This window comes from Lolium rigidum, chromosome 6, assembly GCF_022539505.1.
Source record: "Lolium rigidum isolate FL_2022 chromosome 6, APGP_CSIRO_Lrig_0.1, whole genome shotgun sequence".
In the NCBI taxonomy this organism is placed as follows: domain Eukaryota; kingdom Viridiplantae; phylum Streptophyta; class Magnoliopsida; order Poales; family Poaceae; genus Lolium; species Lolium rigidum.
Window position 1 is genome coordinate 224,264,487 of NC_061513.1, and position 27,803 is coordinate 224,292,289.

Here is a 27,803-nt window from a genome sequence, read left to right on the forward strand (position 1 = left end):
AAGGCCAGAGTCGGACAATGGCGGACGAAGAAGAGTAGAAGACTCGAGCAGGACCAGTCTCTTAGCAATTTGAGATTGGATGCTTATCTCATTATGCAGGATTGGTAAGAGGAAAGCAACAATACCAAAAACTGGTTGAGTAGAAGTGCCTCAGCCACTTGAGCGCAGGAAATATAGGAGACTAGATCATCATAAAAGGATGAACTGATTCATCATGGAACAAAGTAAAACAAAGAAACAGAGGATGGATTACCTACTGGAAGATCTCGCTCAGGATGGGAAGTAGTCACCGCTCCCCATGACAGCAGCTCGCGATCGTTCGGCTGTCCATTGCGCTCATTCCTCCCTCCTCTCCTCTCCTCGACAATGTCAAAGTCTAAGTCGCACACGATTCCCGCACGCGGTTGTTGACGGTGGGTGTGTACTTATAGAGGCAAACAAGTCTTCTCTTGGTTGCTTGTCAGTTGAAGAGAGCAAGAAATGGGCGGATCGAGCAAGCAATGGACGGATCAGATGTGCTACCCTATGGATCGCTGACGTGGACGCTGGTATCCCGTGAAACCAAACAAACATGTATAATTAATGGTCCTTAATCCGAGCGGCCACCCAATAACTATGAGCGTCACATTGATGGGCATGCAGAACCTTTACTTTTGTGCAGAACCTTTACTTTTGTGCTCTTCCTTGGAGAGCGGAAAGAAACGCTCCTTTATTAGGCCATATGGATCGCCCGGTCGCCCCACTCCCATCTCTTGATAAAAAAAGTGGAGATATTTATTTGGAGCCATACGAAACTGCACCTGAATAAGTACCATATGCACGGTATGTTCTTATTCCGCTCTACCATGTTTTTAGAATTGTGCACTTTAGATAAACACTAGGTGTGCTAGATCATACTCATGCATGGCTACTGCGGCGCTCCTGCCGCACCTTAGCCGGCCGCTCCCTAGCCGTCGTGCACGACACCACCGACACCACCGGAGAACGGAGGGTGAGAAATGCATCCGGTAGTAGGAGCAGCTCATGGTTGCTCACCATCTAGCTAGTGATTTTTGGTTTAATTGATCACGCATGGTAGTGAGCTAGCTACACCCAAGCCTAGTGATTTCTAGCACATAAAAAGGCATCCGAATTTTCTTCAAAAAACAAAAGTATTATTGGTTAAGCTAATTGGTCAATTCAAGTTTACGAAGCAATAGTGCTCATTTCTTTTTTGCGTGACATTTGCTCAGTTTTGGGACATTCAGATCACATATCAAAAAATGACCAATATGAATTCATCAGTTCTAAACTCCCAGACAACAAAAAATAGCTAGTTCGATGTCGGTACAATGCATCAATTCCAATCTTATAATCATTCAGATTAGAAATACATATCATCCATACCCATTAATCATTATAACCCGGAACAGCCACTCAGCCAAAGTCCACCTACTCATAGACGTTAGTTTCTTCAACTGAGGAATCAGCAGCCTGAGCAATGATTAAGCAAATACTGATTTAGGTATCTCAACTTTTCATGCAACAACAACACATGGACGCCATCCAGCCATCAGGGCCTCATATGGCTTCTTCACTATCCCATCAACAAAGATAATGGCTATTAACTCCGCAACCAACAACCCTACAGCTGGACTTTCTTGCAATGCCCATTCGTCCAGAGCTTGCTATTGTCAGCATGGTGGTCGGTCAAGCATCTTCCATCCACAAGCGTGCCGCCACTCATCAACATTGTCCTCGTCCAGTTTTGCCATTGCCCCGTGAGGCCTTAGGATTTTCTTCAGCGCCCAGCATCTTGTTTCAACACCTAGCAAGATGTCGCAGGAATCTGAAAACAGAAAGAGAGAACATAAAAGGTTTACAGTGGAATGATTTACTTCAAACTGTACCTTGTCAAAAAATAGCACTGTAATTAATTTTAGATTCATTATGTGATGCTCATGACTCTTATAGTCACTGGTTTAAAAACCAACTGATACAATAATTTTTTTTTTCGAGAACCCGTAGGAGATCTGCACGTCATTTCATTAAGATCGAAAAGAAGCAACAAACAGTTTTACAAGTCCAAAAGGACCACCAATCCACCCAACTGCCCGAGGCAGTGCCCACACTAAACTCCTCTCCAATGCCTACGCCTACAAGATAGCCACAATACCCAATCCTGCATAACATCCGCGAGAACCCTAGCAACCGGAGTGTAGATGTTATCGAAGACCCGAGTGTTCCGTAATTATTCCAAATTACAAAAGACAAAATAAACATTGCATGAAACAGCTATGCTTCTTTAATCATACTTACTTCAGCTAGTGCCATTGCCAGAAATACATCATGCGCACATAGCTGAGAATCAGGGCGTGGTAGAGCTGTCTGGGCAATGTCCAAAACCAGATTTTCTACTCCAACCTGCAAACAATTGTCATGTGGTATCTTACACTAACAATAAACAAATAAGCTAACATGACAAGTACATTCAACTGGGATGAATAGGGGCTACTATGGTTCTTCCATGCTTGAGTCTTTTATAATTTCACAAACATCAAACTGTTTATCTATCACATTTCAGTACTTAAAACCTACCTAGTCCAAAAGATGCGCATAATTCAGCATCTATTCCTTACATTAATAGTACAGATATTGACCATGAAGTTTCCATAATTCTGTTTTATTATTCTTCAAGAAAGCATACATAAATCATAAAAACTCTGAAACTGTTCAAACTGGCTGGATAAGAAAAACAAGAAAAACATTCAATGTTCAACTAAATGTTAAATGTTATTATGGTGATGACCATGAAGCATCCATAATGACACGAAAGTCCTAAAAGGTGTTGCTGGTAGTTCCATAAAGCTGCCATCAACCAAACAATGGAAGCTTCTTAGTTGGGTGTGATGGCGTGTATTTCACACGTTCGTTGGGCAACCCCAAGAGGAAGGTATGATGCGCACAGCAGCAAGTTTTCCCTCAGAAAGAAACCAAGGTTTATCGAACCAGGAGGAGCCAAGAAGCACGTTGAAGGTTGATGGCGGCGGGATGTAGTGCGGCGCAACACCGGAGATTCCGGCGCCAACGTGGAACCTGCACAACACAACCAAAGTACTTTGCCCCAACGAAACGAGTGAGGTTGTCAATCTCACCGGCTTGCTTTAACAAAGGATTAACCGTATTGTGTGGAAGATGATTGTTTGCAGAGAAAATAGTAAAAACAAGTATTGCAGCAGATTTGTATTTCAGTATTAAAGAATGGACCGGGGTCCACAGTTCACTAGAGGTGTCTCTCCCATAAGACGAACAGCATGTTGGGTGAACAAATTACAGTTGGGCAATTGACAAATAAAGAGAGCATGACAATGCACGTACATATCATGATGAGTATAGTGAGATTTAATTGGGCATTACGACAAAGTACATAGACCGCCATCCAACTGCATCTATGCCTAAAAAGTCCACCTTCGGGTTATCATCCGAACCCCTCCCAGTATTAAGTTGCTAAACAACAGACAATTGCATTAAGTATGGTGCGTAATGTAACTAGTGACTACATCCTTGAACATAGCACTAATGTTTTATCCCTAGTGGCAACAGCACAACACAACCTTAGAACTTTCTGTCACTGTCCCAGGTGTCAATGCAGGCATGAACCCACTATCGAGCATAAGTACTCCCTCCTGGAGTTACAAGCATCTACTTGGCCCGAGCATCTACTAGTAACGGAGAGCATGCAAGATCATAAACAACACATAAGCATAACTTTGATAATCAACATAACAAGTATTCTCTATTCATCGGATCCCAACAAACGCAACATATAGAATTACATATAGATGATCTTGATCATGATAGGCAGCTCACAAGATCCGACAATGATAGCACAATGGGGAGAAGACAACCATCTAGCTACTGCTATGGACCCATAGTCCAGGGGTAGACTACTCACTCATCACTCCGGAGGCGACCATGGCGGCGTAGAGTCCTCCGGGAGATGATTCCCCTCTCCGGCAGGGTGCCGGAGGCGATCTCCTGGATCCCCCGAGATGGGATCGGCGGCGGCGGCGTCTCAGTAAGGTTTTCCGTATCGTGGCTCTCGGTACTGGGGGTTTCGTCACGGAGGCTTTAAGTAGGCGAAAGGGCAAGTCAAGAGGCGGCACGGGGGGCCCACACCATAGGCCGGCGCGGCCAGGGGTGGGGCCGCGCCGCCTAGGGTTTGGCCACCCCGTGGCCCCTCTTCGTCTCGTCTTCGGACTTCCGGAAGCTTCGTGAGAAAATAGGCACCCGGGCTTTTATTTCGCCCAATTCCGAGAATATTTCTTTACTAGGATTTCTGAAACCAAAAACAGCTAGAACAACGAACCGGCACTTCGGCATCTTGTTAATAGGTTAGTTCCGGAAAATGCACGAATATGACATAAAGTGTGCATAAAACATGTAGATAACATCAATAATGTGGCATGGAACACAAGAAATTATCGATACGTTGGAGACGTATCAGCATCCCTAAGCTTAGTTCTGCTCGTCCCGAGCAGGTAAAACGATAACAAAGATAATTTCGGAGTGACATGCCATCATAAGCTTGATCATACTATTTGTAAAGCATATGTAGTGAATGCAGCGATCAAAACAATGTGTATGACATGAGTAAACAAGTGAATCATAAAGCAAAGACTTTTCATGAATAGCACTTCAAGACAAGCATCAATAAGTCTTGCATAAGAGTTAACTCATAAAGCAATAATTCAAAGTAAAGGTATTGAAACAACACAAAAGAAGATTAAGTTTCAGCGGTTGCTTTCAACTTGTAACATGTATATCTCATGGATATTGTCAACATAGAGTAATATAATAAGTACAATAAGCAAGTATGTAGGAATCAATGCACAGTTCACACAAGTGTTTGCTTCTTGAGGTGGAGAGAAATAGGTGAACTGACTCAACATTGAAAGTAAAAGAATGGTCCTCATAGAGGAAAAGCATCGATTGCTATATTTGTGCTAGAGCTTTGATTTTGAAAACATGAAACAATTTTGTCAACGGTAGTAATAAAGCATATGCATCATGTAAATTATATCTTATAAGTTGCAAGCCTCATGCATAGTGTACCAATAGTGCCTGCACCTTGTCCTAATTAGCTTGGACTACCTGGATTATCACCGCAATACATATGCTTTAACCAAGTTTCACAAAGGGGTACCTCTATGCCGCCTGTACAAAGGTCTAAGGAGAAAGCTCGCATTTGGATTTCTCGCTTTTGATTATTCTCAACTTAGACATCCATACCGGGACAACATAGACAACAGATAATGGACTCCTCTTTTAATGCTTTAAGCATTTGACAACAATTAATTCTTTTCTCATTAGAGATTTGAGGATATTTGTCCAAAACTGCAACTTCCACCATGAATCATGGCTTTAGTTAGCGGCCCAATGTTCTTCTCTCACAATATGCATGCTCAAACCATTCAACTCAGTGTAGATCGCCCTTACTTCGGACAAGACGAACATGCATAGCAACTCACATGAAATTCAACAATGAGTTGATGGCGTTCCCGATAAACATGGTTATCGCACAACAAGCAACTTAATAAGAGATAAAGTGCATAATTACATATTCAATACCACAATAGTTTTTTAAGCTATTTGTCCCATGAGCTATATATTGCAAAGGTGAATGATGGAATTTTAAAGGTAGCACTCAAGCAATTTACTTTGGAATGGCGGGAAAATACCATGTAGTATAGGTAGGTATGGTGGACACAAATGGCATAGTGGTTGGCTCAAGTATTTTGGATGCATGAGAAGTATTCCCTCTCGATACAAGGTTTAGGCTAGCAAGGCTTATTTGAAACAAACACAAGGATGAACCGGTGCAGCAAAACTCACATAAAAGACATATTGAAAACATTATAAGACTCTACACCGTCTTCCTTGTTGTTCAAACTCAAAACTAGAAATTATCTAGACCTTAGAGAAACCAAATATGCAAACCAAATTTTAGCATGCTCTATGTATTTCTTCATTAATGGGTGCAAAGCATATGATGCAAGAGCTTAAAAATGAGCACAACAATTGCCAAGTATCACATTACCCAAGACATTTATAGCAATTACTACATGTATCATTTTCCAATTCCAACCATATAACAATTTAACGAAGGAGAAACTTCGCCATGAATACTATGAGTAGAAACCAAGGACATACTTGTCCATATGCTACAGCGGAGCGTGTATCTCTCCCATAAAGTGAATGCTAGGATCCATTTTATTCAAACAAAACAAAAACAAAAACAAACCGACGCTCCAAGAAAAAGCACATAAGATGTGATGGAATAAAAATATAGTTTCAGGGGAGGAACCTGATAATGTTGTCGATGAAGAAGAGGATGCCTTGGGCATCCCCAAGCTTAGACGCTTGAGTCTTCTTGATATATGCAGGGGTGAACCACCGGGTGCATCCCCAAGCTTAGAGCTTTCACTCTCCTTGATCATGTTGCATCATACTCCTCTCTTGATCCTTGAAAACTTCCTCCACACCAAACTCGAAACAACTCATTAGAGGGTTAGTGCACAATATAAATTGACATATTCAGAGGTGACACAATCATTCTTAACACTTCTGGACATTGCATAATGCTACTGGACATTAGTGGATCAAAGAAATTCATCCAACATAGCGAAAGAGGCAATGCGAAATAAAAGGCAGAATCTGTCAAAACAGAACAGTTCGTATTGAAGAATTTTAAAATGGCACCAGACTTGCTCAAACGAAAATTCTCAAATTGAATGAAAGTTGCGTACATATATGAGGATCATGCTCGTAAATTGGCGTAATTTTCTGAGCTTCCTACAGGGAGGTGGACCCAGATTCGTGACAGCAAAGAAATCTGGAACTGCGCAGTAATCCAAATCTAGTACTTACTTTTCTATCAACGGCTTAACTTGGCACAACAAAACTCAAAACTAAGATAAGGAGAGGTTGCTACAGTAGTAAACAACTTCCAAGACACAAAATAAAAACAAAGTACTGTAGGTAAAAACATGGGTTGTCTCCCATAAGGGCTTTTCTTTAACGCCTTTCAGCTAGGCGCAGAAAGTGTGTATCAAGTAACGTCGAGAGATGAAGCATCAACATCATAATTTGTTTTAATAATAGAATCATAAGGTACTTTTATTCTCTTTCTAGGGAAGTGTTTCATACCTTTCTTGAGAGGAAATTGATATTTTATATTACCTTCCCTCATATCAATAATAGCACCAACAGTTCGAAGAAAAGGTCTTCCCAATATAATGGGACAAGATGCATTGCATTCAATATCCAAGACAACAAAATCAACGGGAACAAGATTATTGTTAACGGTAATGCGAACATTATCAACTTTACCCAAAGGTTTCTTTGTAGAATGATTGATGTCTACGTTCCCCCTCCTTTCCTGTAGACAGTGTTGGGCCTCCAAGTGCAGAGGTTTGTAGAACAGCAGCAAGTTTCCCTTAAGTGGATACCCAAGGTTTATCGAACTCAGGGAGGAAGAGGTCAAAGATATCCCTCTCATGCAACCCCGCAACCACAAAGCAAGAAGTCTCTTGTGTCCCCAACACACCTAATAGGTGCACTAGTTCGGCGAAGAGATAGTGAAATACAGGTGGTATAAATAAGTATGAGCAGTAGCAACGATGCCAGAAAAGTGCTTGGCGCGTAGTTGATGGTGGTGGTATTGCAGCAGTAGTAACTCAGCAGTATTTAGGAACAAGGCCTAGGGATTACACTTTCACTAGTGGACACTCTCAACATTGATCACATAACAGAATAGATAAATGCATACTCTACACTTTTGTTGGATGATGAACACATTGCGTAGGATTACACGAACCCTCAATGCCGGAGTTAACAAGCTCCACAATAATGCTCATATTTTAGTAACCTTTAGTGTAAGATAGATCAACACGACTAAACCAAGTACTAGCATAGCATGCACACCGTAACCTTCATGCATATGTAGGAGGAATAGATCACATCAATACCATCATAATGATAATTAACTCCACAATCTACAAGAGATCATGATCATAGCCCACGACAAGAACCACACGGTGCACACACTAGTCACCTTTACACACGTGCAGGGAGGAATAGAACTACTTTAATAACATCACTAGAGTAGCACATAGATAGTAGTGATACAAACTCATATGAATCTCAATGAGATCATTGTATTGAAGTACATGGAAGAGAGATGAACCACATAGCTACCGGTACAGCCCCGAGCCTCGATGGAGAACTACTCCCTCCTCATGGGAGCAGCAGCGGTGATGAAGATGGCGGTGGAGATGGCAGCGGTGTCGATGGAGAAGCCTTCCGGGGGCACTTCCCCGCTCCGGCAGGGTGCCGGAACAGAGATCCTGTCCCCCAGATCTTGGCTTCGCGATGGCGGCGGCTCTGGAAGGTTTTCGTGGGTTTCGTCAATTGGTATCGAAGTTTTAGGTCACGACGACTTAAATAGGCGAAGAGTCGGAGTCGGAGGGGGCCTGGGCTGCCCAGACCATAGGGGGGCGCGCCCCCCCTTGGGCCGCGCCGCCCACAGGTGTGGGGCCCCCCTGGCACCCCTCTGACCTTTCTTCGGTGCTCTGGAAGCTTCGCGTATTTCTAAGACTTTCGGCGTTGATTTCGTCCGATTCCGAGAATATTTCGTTACTAGGATTTCTGAAACCAAAAACAGCAGAAAACAGGAACTGGCACTTCGGCATCTTGTTAATAGGTTAGTTCCAGAAAATGCACGAATATGACATAAAGCGTGCATAAAACATGTAGATAACATCAATAATGTGGCATGGAACATAAGAAATTATCGATACGTTGGAGACGTATCAGCATCCCCAAGCTTAGTTCTGCTCGTCCCGAGCAGGTAAAACGATAACAAAGATAATTTCCGGAGTGACATGCCATCATAATCTTGATCATACTATTTGTAAAGCATATGTAAAGAATGCAGCAATCAAAACAATGTGTATGACATGAGTAAACAAGTGAATCATAAAGCAAAGACTTTTCATGAATAGCACTTCAAGACAAGCATCAATAAGTCTTGCATAAGAGTTAACTCATAAAGCAATAATTCAAAGTAAAGGTATTGAAGCAACACAAAAGAAGATTAAGTTTCAGCGGTTGCTTTCAACTTGTAACATGTATATCTCATGGATAATTGTCAATGCAAAGCAATATAACAAATGCAATATGCAAATATGTAAGAATCAATGCACAGTTCACACAAGTGTTTGCTTCTTGAGGTGGAGAGAAATAGGTGAACCGACTCAACAATAAACGTAAAAGAATGGTCCTTCAAAGAGGAAAGCATCGATTGCTATATTTGTGCTAGAGCTTTGATTTTGAAAACATAAAGAGAGCATAAAAGTAAAGTTTTGAGAGGTGTATGTTGTTGTCAACGAATGGTAGCGGGTACTCTAACCCCCTTGCCAAACAAACCTTCAAAGAGCGGCTCCCATTTTATTTTATTTTTGGGTGGCACTCCTTCCAACCTTTCATTCACAAACCATGGCTAACCGAATCCTCGGGTGCCTGCCAACAATCTCATACCATGAAGGAGTACCTTTTTATTTTAGTTTTATTATCATGACACTCCTCCCAACCTTTGCTTACACAAGCCATGGCTAACCGAATCCTTCGGGTGCCGTCCAACAATCACATACCATGGAGGAGTGTCTATTTTTGTTAATTAATTTGGGACTGGGAATCCCATTGCCAGCTCTTTTTGCAAAATTATTGGATAAGCGGATGAAGCCACTAGTCCATTGGTGAAAGTTGCCCAACAAGATTGAAAGATAAACACCACATACTTCCTCATGAGCTATAAAACATTGACACAAATAAGAGGTAATAAATTTTGAATTGTTTAAAGGTAGCACTCAAGCAATTTACTTTGGAATGGCGGAGAAATACCATGTAGTAGGTAGGTATGGTGGACACAAATGGCATAGTGGTTGGCTCAAGTATTTTGATGCATGAGAAGTATTCCCTCTCGATACAAGGTTTAGGCTAGCAAGGTTATTTGAAACAAACACAAGGATGAACCGGTGCAGACAAAACTCACATAAAAGACATATTGAAAACATTATAAGACTCTACACCGTCTTCCTTGTTGTTCAAACTCAATACTAGAAATTATCTAGACCTTAGAGAAACCAAATATGCAAACCAAATTTTAGCATGCTCTATGTATTTCTTCATTAATGGGTGCAAAGCATATGGTGCAAGAGCTTAAACATAAGCACAACAATTGCCAAGTATCACATTACCCAAGACATTATAGCAAATTACTACATGTATCATTTTCCAATTCCAACCATATAACAATTTAACGAAGAGGAAACTTCGCCATGAATATTATGAGCTAAGAACACATGTGTTCATACGAACCAGCGGAGCGTGTCTCTCTCCCACACAAGCATGATGTAATCCAATTTATTCAAACAAAAACAAAAACAAAAGCACACAGACGCTCCAAGTAAAAGCACATAAGATGTGATGGAATAAAAATATAGTTTCAGGGGAGGAACCTGATAATGTTGTTGATGAAGAAGGGGATGCCTTGGGCATCCCCAAGCTTAGACGCTTGAGTCTTCTTGATATATGCAGGGGTGAACCACCGGGTGCATCCCCAAGCTTAGAGCTTTCACTCTCCTTGATCGTAGTATATCATCCTCCTCTCTTGACCCTTGAAAACTTCCTCCACACCAAACTCGAAACAACTCATTAGAGGGTTAGTGGACAATAAAAATTAACATGTTCAGAGGTGACACAATCATTCTTAACACTTCTGGACATTGCATAATGCTACTGGACATTAGTGGATCAAAGAAATTCATCCATCATAGCAAAAGAGGCAATGCGAAATAAAAGGCAGAATCTGTCAAAACAGAACAGATCCGTAAAGATGGATTTTATTAGGCCACCAGACTTGCTCAAACGAAAATGCTCAAATTGAATGAAAGTTGCGTACATATCTGAGGATCACTCACGTAAATTTGCATAATTTTCTGAGTTACCTACAGAGAATTAGGCCCAGATTCGTGACAGCAAAGAAATCTGTTTCTGCGCAGTAATCCAAATCTAGTACTTACTTTACTATCAAAGACTTTACTTGGCACAACAAAACACAAAACTAAGATAAGGAGAGGTTGTTACAGTAGTAAACAACTTCCAAGACACAAATATAAAACAAAGTACTGTAGCAAAATAACACATGGGTTATCTCCCAAGAAGTTCTTTCTTTTTAGCCATTAAGATGGGCTCAGCAGTTTTAATGATGCACTCGCAAGAAATAGTAGTTGAAGCAAAAGAGAGCATCAAGAGGCAAATTAAAAACACATTTAAGCCTAACATGCTTCCTATGCATAAGAATCTTGTAAATAAACAAGTTCATGAAGAGCAAAGTAACAAGCATAAGAAGATAAAACAAGTGTAGCTTCAAAAATTTCAGCACATAGAGAGGCATTTTAGTAACATGAAAATTTCCACAACCATATTTTCCTCTCTCATAATAACTTTCAGTAGCATCATGAGCAAACTCAACAATATAACTATCACATAAAGCATTCTTATCATGAGTCTCATGCATAAAATTATTACTCTCCACATAAGCATAATCAATTTTATTAGTTGTAGTGGGAGCAAATTCAACAAAGTAGCTATCATTATTATTCTCATCATCAAATATAGGAGGCATATTGTAATCATAATCAAATTCACTCTCCATAGTAGGTGGCACCAAAAGACCACTATCATTATAATCATCATAAATAGGAGGCAAAGTATCATCAAAGAAAATTTTCTCCTCAATGCTTGGGGGACTAAAAATATCATGAAAACCAGCTTCCCCAAGCTTAGAACTTTCTATATCATTGTCAACAATGGTGTTCAAAGCGTTCATACTAATATTACTACCAAGCATGCAAATAAGATTTCATAGGTTTTTTAATTTTCGCATCAAACAATCCAAGTTTTAAATCAGGAAATAGAACAAGAAGCTCACTCTTATACATTATGCCAAACTAGTGTAAACAAGAAACAAAAAGTTGCAATTGCAGGATCTAAAGGAAATAGCTTTGAGCACACACACAACGGCGCCGGAAAAATACTTTACCTGGGACCGTAGTATGAGTGCCTTTTTACCTTTCCTCCCCGGCAACGGCGCCGTGAAAAGTGCTTGATGTCTACGTTCCCCTCCTTTCTCGTAGACAGTGTTGGGCCTCCAAGTGCGGAGGTTTGTAGAACAAGCAGCAAGTTTCCCTTAAGTGGATACCCAAGGTTTATCGAACTCGGGGAGGAAGAGGTCAAAGATATCCCTCTCATGCAACCCCGCAACCACAAAGCAAGAAGTCTCTTGTGTCCCCAACACACCTAATAGGTGCACTAGTTCGGCGAAGAGATAGTGAAATACAGGTGGTATAAATAAGTATGAGCAGTAGCAACGGTGCCAGAAAAGTGCTTGGCGTGTAGTTGATGGTGGTGGTATTGCAGCAGTAGTAACTCAGCAGTATTTAGGAACAAGGCCTAGGGATTACACTTTCACTAGTGGACACTCTCAACATTGATCACATAACAGAATAGATAAATGCATACTCTACACTTTTGTTGGATGATGAACACATTGCGTAGGATTACACGAACCCTCAATGCCGGAGTTAACAAGCTCCACAATAATGCTCATATTTTAGTAACCTTTAGTGTAAGATAGATCAACACGACTAAACCAAGTACTAGCATAGCATGCACACCGTAACCTTCATGCATATGTAGGAGGAATAGATCACATCAATACCATCATAATGATAATTAACTCCACAATCTACAAGAGATCATGATCATAGCCCACGACAAGAACCACACGGTGCACACACTAGTCACCTTTACACACGTGCAGGAGGAATAGAACTACTTTAATAACATCACTAGAGTAGCACATAGATAGTAGTGATACAAACTCATATGAATCTCAATGAGATCATTGTATTGAAGTACATGGAAGAGAGATGAACCACATAGCTACCGGTACAGCCCCGAGCCTCGATGGAGAACTACTCCCTCCTCATGGGAGCAGCAGCGGTGATGAAGATGGCGGTGGAGATGGCAGCGGTGTCGATGGAGAAGCCTTCCGGGGCACTTCCCCGCTCCGGCAGGGTGCCGGAACGGAGATCCTGTCCCCGCATCTTGGCTTCGCGATGGCGGCGGCTCTGGAAGGTTTTCGTGGGTTTCGTCAATTGGTATCGAAGTTTTAGGTCACGACGACTTAAATAGGCGAAGAGTCGGAGTCGGAGGGGCCCGGGCTGCCCGGACCATAGGGGGCGCGCCCCTTGGGCCGCGCCGCCCACGGGTGTGGGGCCCCCCGGCACCCCTCCGACCTTTCTTCGGTGCTCCGGAAGCTTCGCGTATTTCTAAGACTTTCGGCGTTGATTTCGTCCGATTCCGAGAATATTTCGTTACTAGGATTTCCGAAACCAAAAACAGCGAGAAAACGAGAACCGGCACTTCGGCATCTTGTTAATAGGTTAGTTCCAGAAAATGCACGAATATGACATAAAGCGTGCATAAAACATGTAGATAACATCAATAATGTGGCATGGAACATAAGAAATTATCGATACGTTGGAGACGTATCAATGATCAGCAAGATTAACATCCAAATAACAATTTTTCAGCGGTGGCAGGTCAAGCATATTATAAATTTTCTTAGGCATAACAGAAATACTTGCACCAAGATCACATAAAGCATTACAATCAAAATCTTTAACCTTCATCTTAATGATGGGCTCCCAACCATCCTCTAGCTTTTTAGGAATAGAGGCTTCGCGCTCTAGTTTCTCTTCTCTAGCTTTTATGAGAGCATTTGTAATATGATGCGTGAAAGCCAAATTTATAGCACTAGCATTAGGACTTTTAGCGAGTTTTTGCAAGAACTTTATAACTTCAGAGATGTGCCAATCATCAAAATTCAAACCATTATAATCTAAAGCAATGGGATCATCATCCCCAATGTTGGAAAAAATTTCAGCAGCTTTATCACAGGCAGTTTCAGCAGTTTTAGCAGTTTTTCGCGCTTTGCATTAGAAGTGGAAACATTGCTAACACCAATTCTTTTATTAGTATGAGTAGGAGGTGCAGCAACATGTGTAGCATTAGCATTACTAGTGGTGGTAATAGTCCAAACTTTAGCTATATTCTTCTCTTTAGCTAGTTTTTCATTTTCTTCTCTATCCCACCTAGCACGCAGTTCAGCCATTAATCTTATATTCTCATTAATTCTAACTTGAATGGCATTTGCTGTAGTAACAATTTTATTTTCAATATCCCTATTAGGCATAACTTTTGATTTCAAAAGATCAACATCGAAGCAAGACTATCAACTCTAGAAACAAGAATATCAATTTTATTGAGTTTTTCCTCAACAGATTTGTTAAAGGAAGTTTGTGTACTAATAAATTCTTTAAGCATGGCTTCAAGTCTAGGGGGTGAATTCCTATTATTGTTGTAAGAATTTCCATAAGAATTACCATAGCCGTTGCCATTATTATAAGGATATGGCCTATAGTTGTTACTAGAATTGTTCCGGTAAGCATTGTTGTTGAAATTATTATTTTTAATGAAGTTTACATCAACATGTTCTTCTTGTGCAACCAATGAAGCTAACGGAACATTATTAGGATTAATATTAGTCCTATCATTCACAAGCATAGACATAATAGCATCAACCTTATCATTTAAGGAAGAGGATTCTTCAACAGAATTTACCTTCTTACCTTGTGGAGCTCTTTCCGTGTGCACTTCAGAGTAGTTGATCATCATATTATCAAGAAGCTTTGTTGCTTCACCAAGAGTGATGGACATAAAGGTACCTCCAGTAGTCTGAATCCAATAAATTCCGTGAAGAAAAATTTAGTCCCGCATAGAAGGTTTGGATGATCATCCAAGTAGTCGACTCCATGGGTTGGGCAATTTTTAACCAAAGATTTCATTCTTTCCCAAGCTTGAGCAACATGCTCAGTATCTAATTGTTTGAAATTCATTATGCTACTCCTCAAAGATATAATTTTAGCAGGGGGATAATATCTACCAATAAAAGCATCCTTGCATTTAGTCCATAAATCAATACTATTCTTAGGCAGAGATAGCAACCAATCTTTAGCTCTTCCTCTTAATGAGAAAGGGAACAATTTTAATTTTATAATGTCACCATCTACATCCTTATATTTTTGCATTTCACATAGTTCAACAAAATTATTAAGATGGGCAGCAAGATCATCGTAACTAATTCCGTAAAATTGATCTTTCATAACAAGATTCAAGAGAGCAGGTTTAATTTCAAAGAACTCTGCCGTAGTAGCAGGTGGAGCAATAGGTGTGCATAAGAAATCATTATTATTTGTGGTTGTGAAGTCACACAACTTAGTATTTTCAGTGGTTGGCCATTTTAGCAATAGTAAATAAAGCAAACTAGATAAAGTAAATGCAAGCAAACTAATTTTTTGTGTTTTTGATATAGCAAACAAGATAGCAAATAAAGTAAAACTAGCAACTAATTTTTTTGTATTTTGATTTAGTGCAAGCAAACAAAGTAGTAAATAAAACTAAGCAAGACAAAAACAAAGTAAAGAGATTGAGAAGTGGAGACTCCCCTTGCAGCGTGTCTTGATCTCCCGGCAACGGCGCCGTAAAAAGAGCTTGATGGGTGTATTTCACACGTTCGTTGGGCAACCCCAAGAGGAAGGTATGATGCGCACAGCAGGCAAGTTTTCCCTCGTAAAGAAACCAAGGTTTATCGAACCGGGAGGAGCCAAGAAGCACGTTGAAGGTTGATGGCGGCGGGATGTAGTGCGGCGCAACACCGTAGATTCCGGCGCCAACGTGGAACCCGCACAACACAACCAAAGTACTTTGCCCCAACGAAACGGTGAGGTTGTCAATCTCACCGAGCTTGCCGTAACAAAGGATTAACCGTATTGTGTGGAAGATGATTGTTTGCAGAGAAAATAGTAAAAACAAGTATTGCAAGCAGATTTGTATTTCAGTATTAAAGAATGGACCGGGGTCCACAGTTCACTAGAGGTGTCTCTCCCATAAGACGAACGAGCATGTTGGGTGAACAAATTACGATTGGGCAATTGACAAATAAAGAGAGCATGACAATGCACATACATATCATGATGAGTATAGTGAGATTTAATTGGGCATTACGACAAAGTACATAGACCGCCATCCAACTCGCATCTATGCCTAAAAAGTCCACCTTCGGGTTATCATCCGAACCCCTCCAAGTATTAAGTTGCAAAACAACGGACAATTGCATTAAGTATGGTGCGTAATGTAACTAGTGACTACATCCTTGAACATAGCACTAATGTTTTATCCCTAGTGGCAACAAGCACAACACAACCTTAGAACTTTCTGTCACCGTCCTGGTGTCAATGCGGGCATGAACCCACTATCGAGCATAAGTACTCCCTCTTGGAGTTACAAGCATCTACTTGGCCGAGCATCTACTAGTAACGGAGAGCATGCAAGATCATAAACAACACATAAGCATAACTTTGATAATCAACATAACAAGTATTCTCTATTCATCGGATCCCAACAAACGCAACATATAGAATTACATATAGATGATCTTGATCATGATAGGCAGCTCACAAGATCCGACAATGATAGCACAATGGGGAGAAGACAACCATCTAGCTACTGCTATGGACCCATAGTACAAGGGTAGACTACTCACTCATCACTCCGGAGGCGACCATGGCGGCGTAGAGTTCTCCGGGAGATGATTCCCCTCTCCGGCAGGGTGCCGGAGGCGATCTCCTGGATCCCCCGAGATGGGATCGGCGGCGGCGGCGTCTCAGTAAGATTTTCCGTATCGTGGCTCTCGATACTGGGGGTTTCGTCACGGAGGCTTTAAGTAGGCGGAAGGGCAAGTCAAGAGGCGGCACGGGGGGCCCACACCATAGGCCGGCGCGGCCGAGGGCGGGGCCGCGCCGCCCTAGGGTTTGGCCACCCCGTGGCCCCTCTCGCGTCTCGTCTTCGGACTTCCGGAAACTTCGTGAGAAAATAGGCACTCGGGCTTTTATTTCGTCCAATTCCGAGAATATTTCTTTACTAGGATTTCGAAACCAAAAACAGCAGAAAACAAGAATCGGCACTTCGGCATCTTGTTAATAGGTTAGTTCCAGAAAATGCACGAATATGACATAAAGTGTGCATAAAACATGTAGATAACATCAATAATGTGGCATGGAACACAAGAAATTATCGATACGTTGGAGACGTATCAGGGTGGCGAATTACCTCTTGGGTGGCAGACATCTATGCCACAAGGCCCACAAATCGTGCTCCTAATTACAACACAACAGAAATAGTGCTCCTAAATTCATAAATTTTATGAAGCACTTTACTTCAAGGCCCCATCATACTTCAAAACTGATCAACGGTTCATGTTCTAAAATAGAAAAACCAATATTATTTATACCAGAAAACACAAGCACACTGGATGCTACCAGATTGCATGCCAGCAAACTGTTTCACCATCAATACAATGGACAAAAGTTGCTGGGAGATATTTACCATCAGTATGTGCATATGCTTGGACCTGTAGGTCCTACGAGCTGCAGCTGAAGCCTAGAACAAAGGGCGAGTGATTGAGGCATCCCCACTCCACTTCTTCATCCTGTAAATAGACCTCGAACATGAAGTCAACAAAATAACTAGAGTAGAAAAAAAATACCACTACTGTTGGAGTAAGTAGTAAACATATAGAGCTGTAGGGTCTAAAGTGTAAAAGGGGTTGTCCATATAGAATAGCTGAGAAGGATCGAGAGGATAGAGGAGAAACAGAGAAGTACTCTCCCGTCCTCAACTCTGTAAGCCTAGTACAGACTACAGATCCAAAAATCAAGAATCTGAATATTTCCTGAGTGTGTTTCTACAACTACGAAAACAGGTTTAGGTTAGAGAATCTAACTGGTTATCCAATGTGAACATTCTATAATCATTTTTGTGAATGGGAAAATCGGCAGCACTGAAAAGAAATTTGCAGTGCATGCCCCTCTCATAGCCCAACACTCAAACTCCCACACCAAAATGGAATCGAAACAGAGCAGCCCCTGCGCAGAAATATGAGTGGATGGTGGAAATATTAAGATGGTAAGTGAAGCGGACCTTGTTGGTGGTCATCCTCGTTGTCAGCGGCACTAAATTCGTAGTGCCCAGACTGGTGTCGACATTGAGCCACTTGCGCAGCACCAGCCCACGCCATCCCTGCCTAGCTTGGCATCATCTCCTCCGTATCGGATATCATTTGAGAAGGGTAGTTTAATGTGTCTTGCTGCCTCATCCAGTATACTCGAATTTTAAGGTCCACAGAGCTGTGGAGCCACTATCATGTCTTCTAGATCCCATTTTTCTATCAATGTACCATCTGTCTTGTTGTACACCTATATCTCTACCTGCACAAGTAGCACGATTATCAGCATGTATGAGGTAAATAACTGCACTATAGGAAACAGGCAAACATGGGAACTGGAATTAGCTCAATAGGATAGTTCAAATACTTTTCTTGTTTCGCACAGGTCGCTAACTATGCCACTGTAGTAAACGATCTAAATGAACATTTTGTCAAGTCCATACCAGAATATGGTCAACAAACTAGATGAATTTGCATTTCTGCTCCTACTACAGTATGGCATACGAACAAAAACGCAACTCAATGGATTCTGTGCGGCCACAAATACAAATTTGCTGAGTTTTTTTTTTCGAGAAAACGCAAAGCTTGCGTTTCATTGCATTGATAGAAAGAACAACGTTACAAGCCTAAGACAAGGCCAAACACCCGACCACTCAAGACAAGATGACGTCCAACGGCTGCAAGACACATTACAACAAACGCCACCGAACTACCACCGGCCTAGATGCCATCCGACAAATGCACAAGACGCAGCATCATTGTGGATTTGCCTCGCACTTCAGGGATGTCCCGGCCATGCCGGGGCGACCTCGAACCCCCACGAGCTATCCAGATGGTGTGGACCATTCAGTGGGAGGAGGAGACCCCAACAGGCCCGAGAGACTTCCACCGACTGCAGAGGCCTTGAACCCGCCAGCGCTGCCCACGGCTTGAACATTGATCCACCATGCCCTGCCGCACCCCTCGCTTGTAGCAACATACACCTGCAGCCATCAGCCGAGACTCGTCGAGTGCTTCCATGTGTCCGAGAGCAGCAGTAAGGATCCTCCGCGGTCCACAATCCATGTCCACCGGGGCAATCATGTTGGCATGACACTAGCACATGTAGGAACTGCCAAATAGAGTCCAGGCGACCGCCGCATCCTCGCTCACCAACCATGGGTCATGTCTCCAAGAACTACACCTCCAAGAAGGTCGCAACATCAATGATGTCGCTATAGTCCGATCCCTGCTCAAAGCCGGATCAAGGTTTTCACCCGGAGGATTAGACCACAAGGACGGAGAAAAATCGGGGCTCCTCGACGACGCCACCAAGGAGGAAATGACGTGCCCAGACGCCATCATCGCCTGCACCGACAAGGTCGAGCAGGGCTTTCACCCGGAGCACCACAATCATCACTCACGTAGCGGTGGCAGCCTCCCAAGGAGACATTGGCAAAATCCAAACACCTCCAACAATCATGACATCTCGAGAACCCCGCTGACCCACCATTCTACCAACAAAGGCCACCAAGAGCCGCTCATCGAGACCACCATGGGACGACCGTGAGGACAACCCAAGGAGTTGTCCGACAGCCAAAGGGCCTGTGCACCGGACAACCCAGATCCACGGTGAGGCCACCAAGATCTGCGGCAAGTCGCGATAGCACACAGCAACAACCCGAGGTAGAGCACAGCAAGAGATGCCGGCTGCAAGCCAAAGGGCGCTGCCAGATAGGAGCCAAGACCACGCCAGAGAAGACATGGCATCGACCACCACATCAGGCCGAAAGCCAGCGTGCGCCTCCAGCCGAACGCCAAACACCCACGTATGGCCAGCCAAACCGGCCATCACGCACCAAGCACGCCTCCGAAAAACCTACAACCCTTTGTCGTTCCGGCAGCCGCGAGAACCGCGCAACCAGCAAAGCCAGCCCCTCATCATCTCGTCGTCAGCCACTCTGGAGCGTCGGAGGCCAAGCCTAGTGGCCACGCAACCACTGTCCGAGGACAGCGCCACGCCGGCCCTCAAAGCAAGCACCTTCTATCTCTGGAGCGCCGGCCGCTAAGCCTAGCAGCCGCGCGGCCACAGTCCAAGGACATCGCCACGCCGGCGCTCAAAGCCAGCATCTTCGTCGTAAGCCACCCAAGCGTCCGAGGCCAAGCCCAGCAGCCGCGCGGCCACCGTCCAAGGACAGAACCACGCCGGGGCTGCCTAGCGCTGCAGCACGACCTGCCCACGCCCCAGCCATGACGGGCTCGCAAGAGCCAGCCGCACCGTGGGGGCAGGGTCGCTGTCCAGGACGTACCTTGCCGGGGCTAAACACGAAGTAGAGGATTTGGGGAGGAGAGGATGAGGTTGGAGGAGGAGGGTGCTGGACACCCAGCCGGACCTGGGCCCGAGGGCACCAGATCGACGGCCGCCGAGCTGCAGCGCCGCCTCGCACGACGGGCCGTCGAGACAGCCTGAGCTGCTGCCATGGCCACCCGCACCTCGCCGACCAACCGCAGGGCACCCGAACGCCGCGCCGCCACCGCCCCACGGCCGCGAGGAAGGACCCGCCGCCGGCGGCTGCCGCACGGGATTTTTCCGGCGACGAGACCCCGACGGCGGCGAGGGAGGACACTGGAGGGGGAGGGACGAGGGGATCTAGGTTTTCCGCCCCCGAGTCGCTGCTGCGGAGCGACGCGGGGGGGGGGCAAGGAGGATGAGGAGAAGGAAGAGGAGAAGGAGAATATTATTCTGCAATGGGAGCCCAAAAATGAGACCAACCCAGGCACTGGCACCCGTTGGCATTTTTATTATAGAAGAAAAACTCCATGAGCACCCCGTTGAATCCAGCATTCGAACCGGGGCGGGCTGGGTGCGCTCCCGCACCTCAAGCCACCAGAGCGACGCTCTGTTCTCAACAAATTTGCTGAGATTAAACTCGTTGTTATTTAGTTGTCATAAACTGAAGTCCTTATAAGAATCTACCAGGTCCTGCTGCCGTGCAACCTTCGAGGGCTCCTCTGCCCGAGAAAGTGTGGAAGCTGATATAGAAAAGTTGGACACCGCCGAAAGTGAAATTCTTCCTATGGCTTGCCCACATGGACAGATGTAGGACCACCGAGAGATTACAACGGCGGAGCTCGCATAACCTTCTCCAGGCAGGTTTGGCACGACATTGGCCTGGCTTCGAATGACATGCAAGCCGCCTGAACATGACGCCTCCCTCAATGAATGGTGGCTGCAGGCCGAGCAAAGGACACCCAAGCCTTTGCGCAAGGGTATCGCTGCTGATGGCTTGAATGATCTGGAAACCGTAGAGCAACTCCGTCTTTGATGGTGACCACCCCTCTGTACCTCAGCTGCTTGAGCGAATCAGAACAGAAGCGGCGCTTTGGGCTAAAGCTGGAGCTGCTGGCCTGCGAGTAGCCCTGCCAGCAACATGGGAAGTGCACCGAATTCCTGTAACACATGATGTAACCCGCCTCCTAGGAGGCTTGTAAACTCTTCTCCTTTTCGATGAAATGAAACGCAAAGTCTTTGCGTTTTCTCAAAAAGAAAAGTCCTTATAAGAACGTAAGAGCAACTATAGAGTGCGCAAAGAGTAAACAGAACAATCAAAATACTAATCAAGCTCCAACAAACTGGCAGTACTTTAGCATTTTGCTGCAGAAAATGAGACTGCCATTTGTTTTCAAGGTACACAGGCATGTCAAAGGGTCAAAATTGCAAATAGTATCCAAAGCCTAAATGATGTCAAGATCCCTATAAGTAACACTGTAAATAGCAAGTATTTGAATTGCAGGACCCAAACTGAGCACTTGTTATGTTGAAAAAAAAGATGCACTATTATGTTTTCTATAGAATAGCATCTATTTCTATAGTAAACGATTTGGTGCTGATGAACTATAGACGATCGAATATATATCTACAAAATTCTTGAAACAACCTTACAAAGTGATCTGCTATAACAAACCATTTGGTTAAAAATATATCATAGAAAGTGTGAAAAGGGCATGTGACTGAAAAGGCGATGAGCAGGAAAGGGCATGGGACTGAATCTGTTGTCAAAACTAGAACCTGAACGCAAGTAGATGCAAAAGATTTTCTTGAAAGAAGCTTACAAATGAATTGTTGAAGCTCAAAGAGACATTCTAACAACGAAGCTGTAGTTGGCAAAACAATAAAACATAGGTAGATTTTTACCAACAATCCTAAGGAATAAAGCATCAGGGTGTAAGAATAAGAAATAAAGCATATAGCTTTATTCCTCCAAACAGCAATGCCTTTATTCATGGATATGGCTACTTTGCACATAATCCAAGTAGAAACATAAGAGCATCGTAAAATTTTGATTTCTTGCCAGAAAAGTGGGTCATATTGAATACAAGAATAGATAAAAATGGTGAAAAATTACTAGCATTGTAATACCAGTTTCAAATTCGTTTAGGCATTAGAGAAGAGGAAACAAATGCGCTATTTACCATATGGGATACAACCTTGATTAACTATCAAGTGGAGGCTAACTCGCAGGGGCAAATAATAGTTACCTATTAATAATACTCCACAAAACATGCCTCAGGTAGCCAGCTAAGAGAACAACCATGTCACACCTATGCCATCATTGGTGGACAACCAGTCACCAGGATGAGCTGGTGAGCTCAATGGGCCCAGCGTCTTTGTCTGTGTGTTGAGAATGAGCTGGAAAGGGGTGGCCGTGTGGCCTGTGTGTAAACGAGTTGGAGACCACCCCAGGTTATAAGGGGCCCTCCATGTACTGAACAGGATATGCGAAAAGATATGGAAAACTGAATTCTCATCCTCTCTGTTTCCTTGCCCGACTGCTTGCTCCTCCCATCCCAAATTCCCCAATTCCTTTTACCCGAAATCCCTAGAATCCCCTAGCTTTTGGCTGCTGTGATGACCCCAATTTCAAAACCAACCAAAACCCAATTTTTTGCAAGCACGGAGATAAAGTATGATCAGACGTACGCAATTCACTCTTTAACATCGAATCTATGGGTAAACCGTAGGCATCATGGATTAGAAGGCTCTATAAGTTGCTCAGAAGTCATGTGACCACCAGTTTAGGGAAGAAATTTGTCTGTGTTAGCACAAAAGAGGAAAATACATGGTCTGGGGAAGGAAGCCTATAAGATTAGTCTTATGGAGACTGTTCATGCTCATTTTAACTCCTCAGAGTAAAATAGAAGATGCTTATATCTGTAGAAGAAAGAAATACTCCATATCATGATTGCCCGTCATAGACAGGCTCTTTCATTCAGGTATAGATGGTCTCAGGTTGCGGTATAAGTAGCGCGGACTTTAATGTACCTATGTGACCCTCAAAGTAGTACTGTATTCAACAACTTCAAATCCACATTAAAGGTGGTGCTGATTTAAACTGTCCTTTATATGTGCTCTTATTCACCAAAGTGAGAGCTTAGTTATCTATTTTTTCCTTCCAATTAAACATTTGTGAAATCTCCCTGACTTGAGTTTTTAAGGCCAAGTTAGGTTAGGACATAAAAGAGGCCAGAGTTAAGATTAAAGGAACGAAATATGGCTTCTATGTTTGAAATCGCTGAACTAAACTACTGAAGAACATACCAGCTGTTCAGATTAGCAACTCTAAAAGGCACAAATGATAAATTATTTAACATCAGAAAGATGATAATTCATAAATAAGCAGTATTCTTTCTTTCTTTCCCTAGCAAGCTAGGCATTAAGTATGCACAGTGAGAACCATAAATTCATTTACTCCCAAGAAGAACTCACAAGGAAAGCTTAAGTATTATCTAATGTTCATTGGAGAAAACATCACCATATTAATTATTTTTTTCTTTCTTTCTAACCAGCTAACCCTGGACCAGTAAAGTATGTGCAAAAAAAACTATGCAGTTGTTTATCTACAGGAGCCACAACCACAAAGAAGTCTATTCAACTAGTATATACAAAAGAACACAAATTAATGTCGGCAAACTCTAATATAGATTAAAACCATTCACTAAACAACAACACAAAAAAAGAAAAATATTTAACAAATCCAGCGACGAACCAAGTATGCGATAATGAAAGCAAAGTTCAAATCACCCACTAATCGAGAAAGAATATGCGAGAGGGATGGATGGACACTCATTGGCAACCAAAATAGCAAACCAAGCAAAGAACAAAATATAACAGGCAGCCAATTTTTTTTGGCAGTGCTAGTTGCGCATGAACCAAACATACCCAAAGCCTTTTTTGGAGGAGTCATTCTCAGCGCCTTGAAGATGAGCGCGTAAGTGAAGGCATCTTCTTGCAATTTGTCAAATCTGCAAATTAAAAAATAAAAGTTAGGGTGCAAATGCAATGTTATTTCTTTTGGGAACAGCAAGGAACAACAAGAGCAAGCGCTGAAAAATAAATAGAGAGGAAGTAATGTCTCCTTCCTATTTACCTCCCCAACTTGGAGAAGTGCCCAGCACCGAGCTCACATTAGCAGGAGATTGTCGTCCGTTTTCGCCTCCCTCAGCTTCACCACAAATTTAGCAGGATCCGAGTACATCACGCGAGGATCTGCTTGTCAAAGGGAAGTTAGTTGTGAGGATGTGGTGTAATAGCTTATCGCAGCTTACAAATCTCAGAATCCAAGGACTGTACCGTTTAAGCCAGCAGTGATGAGAATGTGGGGATAATCTTGGGCTTTTACCTGCAGCATGCACCTCAGGTGAACACATTTCTGCATGTGCAGCAAGTTGTCTACAACAAGCCTAAATAGCACGTGCAGGAAGTAAACATATATAGCAATGTACGGACTTGATTCACACGATGACTATTCATGAATTAACTAAGTCTTGTCCCAGCAAAAATTTATGCATCCAAGGAACATCAGTGGTGCCACGACAAACATCAGCACTCAAATTATTAACAAACAGAAGTAAATGCATTGACGGTAATCTGAATTTAGTAAATTTGCGTAGGAACACACAAGGATAAGCGCTTATATTATCAACAGGAGAATAGGACTTGTAAACATATGCATACCGCAAGACCAATTATGGGCTTAGAACCAAATTGGTAGACAAAAGGTCTGGAGAAGCCGCAAGACCAATTATGGGCTTAGAACCAAATTGGTAGACAAAAGGTCTGGAGAAGCCACAAGATCAATTGCTTGGTTAATGCAACTTTCCATCAGAAGGAGATCTCTCCATGTAGTGGACCAACATTGCATGCCAACAGCATTCACAGAACACCCACCGAAGCTGGGAGGTCAGGGCTCATACTCACAGGCATGCGGCAGCAGCAGACCATCAGGGCCATCATAGGAGAGGAGCAGGAAGTCAGCCCGCTTGTCACACATCTGAAGGAACAAGTGCCAGAGCTGGAACGGTCATGCCAGGACGAACAGCCTACTGCCAGGAGTAGCAGGTCGGAAAGGGAGGACCAGGAAAAGCCACGCGAGGAAAGGCTTCACCTTCCTCAATAGTGACCGACACGAAAGCCAACCGAGTTCTCCAAAAGAAATGTAATTATTGTTTACTGAATTACTATCCAAACGAGTGACCCAGATACTGCATCCAAAATGAAAGAAACATCATTGCATGAGCTATCTGACACTACAAAATTATAAGGAATTTTCTATTTATAAAAGATACTAATATGACACAGTCCATACCAAATGTGAGCCACATCAGTATAGCAGCATGTGGTCTGAGCCATCAAGCTTCACCATATCTTTCTGTACACAATGGTCATGGGAAACTGAGTTCCATCAGAGCCAGCAGCCCATTTACATAGACCTAGAGCATTTACTGCATAAGAGGACAATGCTTGCATCATGAGTTACAAATCAAATCACTGATGAAAGCCTCTTATGAATATTTCCCTTGCCATTGAAAAAGCATGTCATAGTTGTCTATGTATAGTAAGACTTATGCAACTTTAGCCACTGTTTTAAGCAAAAGAAATATGTTTCCACATAAAGATTATACTAGTAACTTAATGCCAAAATATTTTCAAAACATCAAGCCTTCCATAAATTCTGCTAGCATAGATAGAATAGACAAAAACAGACTCCAACTGGAACAGGTAGCAGCGCGCTAGTATATTCTAGTTGTTGAGTTCTTCTGCAGAATAAAAATATGACCAGTTGGCCACCAGATCGATGTGAGCACCGGCGGAGCTTCGTAGGGGCAAACCCGGGTTGTGGCCCGCCCAAGAATTTTACCAAAAGCATGTATACGTATGTATCGGTGACTCTCAAATCTCAATCCACTAGTAATGGCATACACAAGATAACTAAACGAAGAAGGGAGAAGCACCAAGCGGGCAGCCTTCTACCGCTTCTGAGCGATCCAACAAACGACGACCGAGAGCTTTCTTATTCCCCACTATGAAGAACATATACAAAGTACTAGGTAGCTAGAGCATCTCTAGCTAAAATCCAAAACGATTTTAGAGCACCAAAATGCGCCACTAAGGGTCGGGACAGACTCTAGCCGAAACCCAAAAACACTTAAAGGAATGAAAAATAAGAGAGTGATCTCTAAACGAGAGGCGCCTCTCCCATATTTCTTCCCCGTCCAACTTGGTTCCAAAAAATTGAACTCCCGCTGACCGGCCGTCCCTCCCGCCCAAGTTTGCCGCCCGTCATCGTCGGTGCCACCGTTCTCTCCTTCTTCGGCCGGAATGGCACCAGATCTCATCCCAGCATGCCCACCGGAGTTTTCTGCCGGTGATTCACCGTCCGATTTTACCCTCGTGACGCCGTTGATGCCGCGGAAGCGGTTGGGCAATACCGGTGCGGTGCAGCCGGCCGCTGGCGGTAGCGACCACCAAGGCCACCGGCAAGTCCTCGGCCATGGCCAAACCGCCCATTGCGCCGGTGTTGACCGGCCCGCGGTCGCGGAAGCCGACAGCGGCGATGCAAGCCCACTCACAATCTATTTGTAGCTCGGCTACAAAACGCCGCATCCATGCGGCTTAAAATCTCGTATCTTCGCTAGTCTAGCATGTTTTACTTTTCTCCCCTTCCTCAATTTTTTACTACGAGTATATGATATTTCACTGAGATTTTCTGCCAAATTCGTAGTAAGTGAAAAAGATAGTGCTCTTTTTTTAGTTTGGCCCGCCCAGCTATTTCTTCGAAACTCCGCCACTGGATGTGAGCACTCCTACATTACTATACTGCTTAGGAACATAGCACAACATAATTTGGCAAGACATATACAAACATGAAGAGTATTATGACAAGCAAATTGCACTAGGCATCAGGCAATCTCAATGAATGACGATTTTAGAAGTTAGAGTTTGTGACCATTGAAAACAGAGGTTCACAAGCCATACTAAATTTTAAAGTGATACAGATCAGAGCTATACAAGAAGAATCGGATGGTGCTGTCCATGGCAACCAGTTTCAACAGATTCTTGTCAACGAGTAGCTTAATACCAGTAGCTAGTTGGCACAATCAGGCAATTTTACAGCACACTGCACACGAGATGTGCACAAGCAACAAATAATAATTAAACAGTGACACCAACCAATTCATATTAACTGGGAGTACCTTAGGGAGGTGTTCGGGGAAGTCGCCGGCAGGAGCTCCCCGTGAACGCCGGCAGGAG

General features: G+C 43.2%; 1 long non-coding RNA gene across 3 annotated transcripts; it reads right to left on the bottom strand.

The window, feature by feature from the left end:
* Positions 1–1,284: 1,284 nt before the first annotated feature.
* On the bottom strand, positions 1,285–27,803 carry LOC124666016. Of its 3 annotated transcripts, XR_006990774.1 has the most exons (7): positions 27,746–27,803; positions 25,858–25,993; positions 25,227–25,753; positions 24,843–24,891; positions 17,614–17,716; positions 2,299–2,403; positions 1,285–1,828 (listed from the first exon to the last, which is right to left on the bottom strand). It is a non-coding gene; the product is annotated as an uncharacterized LOC124666016 (long non-coding RNA). The 3 variants fall into 3 exon arrangements; XR_006990775.1 differs by lacking the exons at positions 1,285–1,828; positions 2,299–2,403; positions 17,614–17,716 and adding exons at positions 21,661–24,514; positions 24,640–24,758; XR_006990773.1 differs by lacking the exons at positions 1,285–1,828; positions 2,299–2,403; positions 17,614–17,716 and adding exons at positions 21,661–24,514; positions 24,640–24,758 and having other exon boundaries at positions 24,843–25,753.